Source organism: Podarcis pityusensis, assembly GCF_964106645.2.
Source record: "Podarcis pityusensis genome assembly, chromosome: 1".
In the NCBI taxonomy this organism is placed as follows: domain Eukaryota; kingdom Metazoa; phylum Chordata; class Lepidosauria; order Squamata; family Lacertidae; genus Podarcis; species Podarcis pityusensis.
The window spans coordinates 106,841,801-106,851,061 of record NC_138028.1 but is presented as its reverse complement, the minus strand read 5'-3'; the positions used below and the strand labels follow the sequence as shown (position 1 = coordinate 106,851,061).

The window sequence follows — 9,261 nt, the reverse complement described above, 5'->3', positions numbered from 1 at the left end:
GATTAGAGTTTTCCCTCTCCTATATGGGCCACCTTCCCAGGTTGTTGAGCCTCATCTGCCCCCTCTACAGCATGTGCAGAAACCATCTTCTTGACCTTTAGGCCCACTATTGGTCTCGTCTGCTCAATCCAGCGGAGCCTGTCTTTGCATGCAGGGCAAGTCCCTGACTCACTGAGGGATTGAGACCCATCAGCTACCCTCACCTGGTTTAGCCAGCCAGTCAAAGCCATTGATAAGGGACGCGGGTGGCGCTGTGGGTTAAACCACAGCGCCTAGGACTTGCCGATCAGAAGGTCAGCGGTTCGAATCCCCACGACAGGGTGAGCTCCCGTTGCTCGGTTGCTGCTTTTGCCAACCTAGCAGTTCAAAAGCACGTCAAAGTGTAAGTAGATAAATAGGTACCGCTCCAGCGGGAAGGGAAACGGCGTTTCCATGCGCTGCTGTGGTTTGCCAGAAACAGCTTAGTCATGCTGGCCACATGACCTGGAAGCTGTATGCCAGCTCCCTCGGCCAATAAAGCGAGATGAGCGCCACAACCCCAGAGTCGGTCAGGACTGGACCTAATGGTCAGGGGTCCCTTTACCTTTAATACGCTGGAGAATTATGGGCTGAGTTTAACTAATGAGTCCCTGAACAAGGATTTCTGATGCACCCCTGAAATTGCCTCAGGGGAGAGGGTGTTGAGAGAACCCTTGGAGCACCATGCCAAGGGGGAAAAGAGGAGATTACAGACATTCAAGTTAAGACTGTGAATTTGGCCCCTTTTAACCGACTGCTCTATTGTTTCTTTAGTTGATGGATGCTTGATTCTATGTCATTTTTACAACACCCTTCTTACATACATAAGTAAATAAGATGCTTCCTGTGCTTATACAAGTGCCCCAACCATATAGGAAGTGTGTGATTATAACAGCAAATGGGTGCAAGTGAGGGGCAAAGAACCTTCCCTCAACCCCTCTCCATGGGTGAGGGGCACTGAAACCGCTACCCACAGCTCCTTAGTCCAAGTGGTTTTTATACAGGTAATATCCAAGGCTTGGCTGAGCAGAAAAGAGTGAAGTTGTAGAAATGTAGACCACAGTTAGAGGAAGGGCTCAAAATTCTTTACCCAGCACCTCTTGTTTGTTCATTGAAGAAATTTATACCTTGTTTTCCACCGCACACCTTCAAGCAGCTTATAAAAGTATAAAACTTACTCTGTACACAATTTAAAGCATAGATTAAAACACTGGAAGGTAGAATATTAACTACTCAGTGGTCCAAAGATTTCACGGCCCTTTCTCCATTTGAATGTGCGGCTTATAATCATCAATCTCATCTAGGGCATACAGATTACTCATATCAATCTATATACATTTAAGTTACTATGGATGGAATATTTTTTTTTTTGTCAATGCCAGCTGACAATGTTTTCATTTTTGTTACGTTTGGAAATGAGGAAAAAACCCCTCTTTTAAAAGGAAGAAAGGAGATAATTAGAGCACCATTCATGGTGCGAAGTGATGGTGTCAGTGATGGCTGCCATCTTGGATGGCTTTAGAAGAGGAATAGAAGAGGAGGATAAATCTATCAATGACTATTAGCCATGGTCTCTATGGTCTATCTCTACAGTCAGGGGCAGACATGGTCCTGACTACCAGTTGCTGGAAACCACAGGAGGGGAGAGAGCTTTTGTGCTCAGGTCTTGCTTGTGGGTTTCCCACAGGCATCTGGTCGGCCACTGTGAGAACAGGATGCTGGACTAGATGGGCCATTGGCCAATAGCTCAGGACCGCAATACCTCAAGGACTGCCTCTCTCCATATGAACCTCCCCGCACCCTGAGATCATCTTCTGAGGCCCTTCCTCGTGTGCCTCCTGCTCATGAGGTCCGGAGGGTAGCCACACAAGAACGGGCCTTCTCTGCAGCGGCTCCCCGTCTGTGGAATGCTCTCCCCAGGGAAGTTCGCTTGGCGCCTTCATTATACACCTTTAGGCACCAGGCAAAAACGTTCCTTTTTAACCATGCCTATGACCTTTTAAAATGTGGTTTTTGGGGCAGTGGTTATTGGGTTATTGTTCTTATTCTGATTTTATATATTGTGATCTTTTCTGTGAACCGCCCTGAGACCTCTGGGTATAGGGTGGCATATAAATTCAATTAGTCATAATCATAATCCAGCAAGGCTATTCTTATTATCTTAAAGGATTCCTGAAATAAAACTGTTCTGATCTGGCATTTGATTCACCGATTTGGGCAGTTTCAACCTCAATGTTATACGCATAGAACCTGCGACCATCATATCTAAGTGAGCCCCACATTTTAAGATTCATACGCAGGAACCACATCACTCAGTGCCATTCTGGCTCATCTGACAAATCACACACACCACCCTGGCCACTGTCCTTTTTGTGTGGTGTGCATGTGCGTATGCACATGGAAGGAGAGACAGAGAGAGAATGAAAGAAAGAAAGAAAGAGAAAGAATGAAACATGGGTGACTGAGAGAATGAACCAGATGAATGGAGTGATTGAGGTGTGAGCTAGAGAGGGAGTGGGGTTTATGAAAGAGGGAACAAGCAAACTTGTTCTGTCATGAACTTGTATGTGTTCAGCATTTAACTTCCCTTTCACACACACACACACCCTTTGCTTTGCATCACTGTAGTGCAAACTACCAATCCAAACTGTCAATCCATTGGCCTGCGCAGCATTAACTTATTCCATGTTAATAAAAAGAGGAGCACTTGCTGTCTATCTTCCTTTTGCAGGTGGGAACTGTGTGTTAAATGTGACATGATCCTGATTTGAAGCTTCCTCTTTTCCTTTCCTTTCCTCTTCTTTTTTTTAATAGCATCCACCCACCGCATGCCAGGAGTTAATGTGTATTTTTCCGCTAGTCAAGAGTGTGGGAGGTTCTCTGTTTATATAATTATGGTTTCATAAAGGGTTTAAATAGACATTGAGCAATGAACTGAGATTATATGCGGAATATTCAGATGGTATTATATCTGGTGGGGAGAGACAGGTTTTTCTTAGAAAAATTGAAATGTTGTTACTTGAACTTTGAAAGCAATAAAAGTTTATGGGGTGGTTGAGCAAGCTGCTTCTCAATGCTGTTACAGCTCTGAATATTGGTAGTCCCCAAATAGTAATGTGAGATCTGTGCTTATAGCGAATGCGTGTTCAATCTGCTTATAGTTTATTTATTTAGCTGCTCACAGTGAGAAGAACCGTAACTATTGGTGAAGGTCATAATGTCAAAAACCTCCCAGCAGGCTTTGGTAACAGGAGAGCGAGATTCACAGATGCCACCCATCATTGATATGGGTTGATGGGCAGGCAAATAGTTACCCCCCTAGCTGCCCTCTCCCTATTGCTGGGCACCTGTGGTTACTTGAAAGAAAATCACCTTTCACACACATAGAGTGCCTTTTCATAATTTCATTACCACTATTGCTATCTATCTCTATATACTTGTAAACCTCTGAGAAGCCGTTGGCATGTAAGCACTATATAAATGAATACAATCTCTACTTACGTTCCACATGGGCTCACTTCTGCCCATTAACGACAGAACAGGAGTGTAGGGAAGGAACTTTAAACTCCATCAAAATCAATAAAACTTGACTTCAGGGAATTCAAAGCCAGGAGCATTAATATAAAATATACTCCTCCCAGAATCTAATATGCGGGACAAAGCTCCCCACTTCTGAAATGTTCTGCATTTATTTCGTTTCATTTGTATCTTGCCTTTCCTCCAAGAAGTTCATGGGATTCTTCTGTCCCTCCCGATTTATTCTCACAACAAGTACTATGAGGTAGGCTAGGCAAAGTCTCTAAGAGAACATTTGGCTCAGGTCACCTAGAAAGCTTTAGGTGGTGATTTGAACCTGGGTTTTCCCAGTCCTTGAATCTCTCTACACCACAATGCCCATAGCCACTCAGAACTTCGGTAAACAGCCTCCTTTGGTCCAAACTGATTTGGAGGCTTTCTGCCTGGGGTCTAAAACTGAAAGCTGATTTGGAAAAAAAATTGAAGTTGCATGCCTTCTTCATCCTCTATCACTGGGAGTTATTTTATTTACAAAAAACAATGTACCCCTATTGGTGGGAATGCAGGCATATAGCTCTCACGTCACCCATTTCTCTCTGTTATCTCATCAAAACCTGAACTGTAATTTCAATGGGTGTTTCTTCTTTATTCAAGACAGCAAAAAACATCAACAACCAACCAACCAACCAACCAACCAACCAACCAACCAACTCATTTTTAAGTCTATATATGTGTGTGTAACTTTGTACAAATATACAACAAGAGGATTTTTTTTAAAAAATCTTGTTTGCCATTGAATAAAAAACAATAATTAATAATATCAGGATTTCATAATCTAGTCATTTGATTACCAAACTATCAGACGGCCCTGATGTGATACCATTGAATTTCCATTTTATTGAAAGAGAATGTTCACACTGTACAAACCAATTCCGTATATCCCCTTTTTTGTCTTCAAAAATATATTGTTCGCATTAAGTCTGTTTATCTAGAAGCCCAAAGTGAGAGAGAGGGAGGGAGAGAATAAAAGCCCTTAGAAGTCTTGTGTGCAAGCAGGCATTGTTTGGCATTTGGTGGGCTGCTGGTTTTCTGCTGCTCAAGAGTGCCGGAAGACTGTTGAGATGCAGAAGTGCAAAAGCATTAATGTCAGCACCGGCCAAACATGTTTCTCTCAAGTACTTCTTCTTTTAAAGCAGCTGTTAGCCAGCAATCTGGAACAAAAGAAAGCATGTGAGGAAAAGAGTGCCAGTTTAATAGGCCAAAGAATGTACATTGAATGGGTCAGACTTTGTCCCACACAATGAAAGGCAGAGAAGGTGATATTACTTGTGATAAACTTCATGGGAGACGAAGGGATATGTGGCCCCCTACCCCTTGATACTTCAAAGAATTATCACATTTAAACCTGTTATATAAACCAAGGAGGGATGCGGGTGGTGCTGTGGGTTAAACCGCAGAGCCTTGGACTTGCCGATCAGAAGGTCAGTGGTTCGAATCCCCGCGATGGGGTGAGCTCCCGTTGCTCGGTCCCTGCTCCTGCCAACCTATCAGTTCGAAAGCACGCCAAAGTGCAAGTAGATAAATAGGCAGGAAGGCTCTGGCAGGAAGGTAAACGGTGTTTCAGTGCGCTGCTCTGGTTCGCCAGAAGCGGCTTAGTCATGCTGGCCACATGACCCGGAAGCTGTACGCCGGCTCCCTCAGCCAGTAAAGCAAGATGAGCGCCGCAACCCCAGAGTCGGTCAGGACTGGACCTAACGGTCAGGGGTCTCTTTACCTTTACCTATATAAACCAACCTCATGTTGAGGCGGGTAGCAGTGCTGGATTTATGTATAGGCTAAGTAGGCTGAAGCCTAGTGTTATGTACTGAAGTTCTCACCCTGGGCCAGCAGGGGGATACTGTAGATAGTTATGCAAATGAAGGATCGAAAGTGACGTTCAGTGATTGGATAGTTTGTATGCAAATGAAGGATCGAAAGTGACGTTCAGTGATTGGATAGTTTTAGAATGTTGTTACAGTAACAAGGTACTGGAGCTCTATATAAGCAGGCTGACTGAGCCCTTCAGCTCTGTTCAGTTCTGGCCTCAGAATAAAGAAGAGCTGTTTGAAGAATCGCTGTGTCGTCTGATATGTTCGCCCACAACTTAACACCTAGGGCCTCTAAATCTAGGGGGCCTCACCAGCCTGCCAGCTCCCCAGTGTCGCAGTTCCCCTTTTTTAAGAAAAAAAAAGTTAACATTTTCAATGAATATATCCCCTCCATAGACACCTCTGTGATGATGATGATGACATTAAAACATCCTGTTCTTATTTCTCCTTATTTATAAAGTGAATGTTTTTGTTAGCTTGCTAATGTGGATATAAATATTACATAGCAAAATATGCTTGATATTATCTGTTTCTTTGTTTTCCCATATACAGATGATTTATTTATTGTTGTTGCGAGCCATTCAGGGCATCATTTGGGGAGCGGCATATAAGTAAACTTGTTGATAATAGTAATGCAAGAATTGGCCCCTGGGATGCAACACTGATGTTGGAAACTTGGAGAGGGCTGGTGCAGCCATTGGGGAGCAGAGGCCACCACCTCAGGCGGTAGAAGCAGCACCCCCTCTGCCTGCTCCACCACCTCGGCCATCACGGGAGAAGCACCAGCAGAATCGGTGACAATTTCGGCCAATTTTAGGTGAGATATTGTGGAGTGTAAGAGATCCCACCCAAAATCAGCCAGATTTCACACGATACCAGCACCGCTTCTCCACCAGTGGTAGAAGCAGCAGGGGGAAGTGCCACAGATGGTGGAAGTGGCAGAGTGGCACTTCCTGTTTTGCTTCAAGCCGTGAAACAGGACACACCGCTCTTGCCTTAGATATACTATTAATACTCTTTATAGCGGTGCTAGTTGACTGAGCTGGTTGGGTGACCTCAGATTTTGAGCTATATAACCTTTTTAACCTTTTTTTTTTGCAGATTTGTTGATTAGTCTCAGAACTGGAGCTGTTCCATCAGCGTTAAACCTCTCAGGCGAGCCTCTTGAAGATGCTTCATGACTTTTCTATTAATTAATTAGGATGTCACAATCAGATCTAACTGTAGCTTGTAATTAGTTATTTCTGAATTTCATCGGAATTTGATCCTGCCTTATAACAGTTTACTTTATTTCATGTGTTAAAAAAATATTGGCAACCTAAATGACTGTTACTTCCTATAATAAGCATACTTCCACATGTCAGCTCCATCTGGATGTTTTTTTGGCATCGACTGTCATCATATTAAAACAAATATCCCTGTGGGATGGCCATGGGGCTATGAGTGATTTTTCTGGATTCTGTTTTCTGGGGTAAACTATCCACATCAACCACTACTAATGAAGCAGTATCTATTTATGCAGATCTTGAGGGCAAGAAGGCTTACTGCCATGTTTGTTCTAGAGCAGCAATGGCTCTCCAGATGTCACTGGACTATATCTCCCATCACCCCTAAGCATTGGCCATGCTGGCTTGGGCTGATGGGAGTTGGAGTCCAACAACATTCAGAGGACCCCCGGGCTAGAGGCCTATCCAGGGCCAAACTAGTCATGAAGCACAAGGCATGTCCTTTTAACTTTGACAGAAGTTGTGAGGGATTCTGAAGAGCAGTGGCACGGGGGAAAGGATGCGTAAAACTTTGCTTTCGGGACAGTTTCTCCAATCAAAACCAACCCCACTCCCACTATTTTTCTGTCTTCAGGGGTAAGTATACAAGGTCACTTTTTTCCATAAGTTTTTTTTCTTCCCAATAGTTTAGTGTGTGATTTTGTTAAGAATAACCTGAGGGGAAAAAGGATGCCAGACTCTTATATCTCCCCCGTGGTATTGCTCTGATCATATTTATAGCTCTCTGAGGCTTAAAAAGTTTATTATACAATAATATAATGTATTGTATTGTATTGTTATTATATTATTATATTATATTATATTATATTATATTATATTATATTATATTAGAGATACTGTATGCATCTGCTATGCCACATCTGGTCTGGTCCTTAGCGATATGTGAAAGTATGCTTTTGGGTATGGCCCTTTTCCAGACTGATGTACATTTCAGTGAAAATTATCAAACTATCAAACTATCAAAACTATCAAAACTATCAAAACTATCAAAACTATCAAACTATCCAACTATCCAACCAAAATTTTAAACCCCATTGATTTCAAAGGAAACAAAAATTGAGCATGCACAGAAATAGTTACACTGTAATGAATGGGCAGTGCAACCCTACGCATGTTCCTCTGAAAGGAAGAGGTTTGCTCTCAAGTCAGTGTGCGTAGGGTTCTGCGTAGGTGACTGCTGCAGATTAGGACTGGTAGGGTGGAAGGCAGGGAGGCCAACAGTAGGGGGAGCCAGAGTCAATGACAGGCAAACTAATCCTAGTTTTGTTTCCATTCTGCTTCCTGTTGAGTTCTACAAGGGCAACACTGAGATTGAGGAGAAGGAAGGTGACCAGCCGCACCATTCCCTGGACTAACTGTAAGTATGAAGTGAGGTCTGGGCTTCGTGAAGCAGTGCTGGATTTTTCCTAATGGGCCAGACACCGATAAGATTGTAAGCCTAAAAAGTACTTAGGCTTGGCTGGAATGTACCCTATATGTGGGGTTGAGACTGTGATTTTAATGAGTGCATTGTAAACGTATCACACGGATTTCTGCTAATATACAGCATTAGTAGCAAGTGGCAATCTTAAATGATGTAGATAGTCCTGCTTCCTGTATGAAGGCTGGGGAGGGAGACTGGATTAATTAGTTTCTCCAGTCTGAGTATTTAAATTCTCACTGCTCTTCTTCTGTATAGGAATTCAAGGAGAGTTGTCAGTAATAATTTCTTGAGAGATTTTTAAAAACCTGTGTCTCCCTCCCTTATTAGTTTTAATCAAGAGTCACGGCTCCCTAAGCTTGCTTTGAAAATTATTACCTATCAGCAAGACGGAAGACCAACATATGAGCTATTGACAGCAAAAGAGGAGAAGTTCTTCATGATAGCTAGCTGTTGAGACAAGAGTCCCTTGTTTTGTTTTGTTTTATCCATCTACCTGAAATGAAGTTCTTAAATAAAGCAACAATAGTCGAACTCTATGATGGCATTCGCTTTGTTCTACAGGCAGAGGCTCTGATCCAAGGATTTGTGGGCATTCCTAAGGGGCGTGTTATGCCAAGAGATCTGCAACTGATCTTCCCACATGATTTTATTACATACAGGCACAAATATTCTAACTTTATGTTTTTCGCCTGTGACAAATAGCAGCATGGTCAGCACAGGGCAATTAATTAATCAATAATTTTAAAAGAATGAACCTGGCATTCATTTGGCAAGCTGAAATCTACGTGGAAGGACCAACAGCTCTTAGCTCCATTAGTATGTCAAGGTTAGGCCACAGCATCAAAAATAATACAGACCACAAACATCATATATTTTAGCGTTCTCAAGGAAAATAAAAAGTATCAGACACCATGTTCACATGCACAATCAATAGCATATTGATTTCGATAACTTTCCCTTATCCTTGCAGCCTGACGAGCAAACCTGGCAACAACCCTTCTAATCTATTTTTGATTTCCTTAATTTTAATTAAGAGCAACAACAAATGAACATACCAGTAGGTTTGCCCACAGTCGGCCGAGGTTTCCTGAGCATAGCTTCCTGACCTCATTTACAAAATGGTACATGGGGGTGATGCTTTTCCATTTCA

At 42.7% G+C, this 9,261-nt stretch overlaps 1 long non-coding RNA gene across 1 annotated transcript in view; it reads left to right on the top strand.

Moving 5' to 3' along the window:
- The first annotated feature begins 7,971 nt into the window (after positions 1-7,971).
- Positions 7,972-9,261, top strand: part of LOC308479629 — a 40,846-nt gene continuing 39,556 nt past the window's right edge. The window contains exon 1 of the long non-coding RNA XR_013987764.1: positions 7,972-8,045. This is a non-coding gene — a long non-coding RNA (uncharacterized lncRNA). The remainder of the gene's footprint in view (positions 8,046-9,261) is intronic.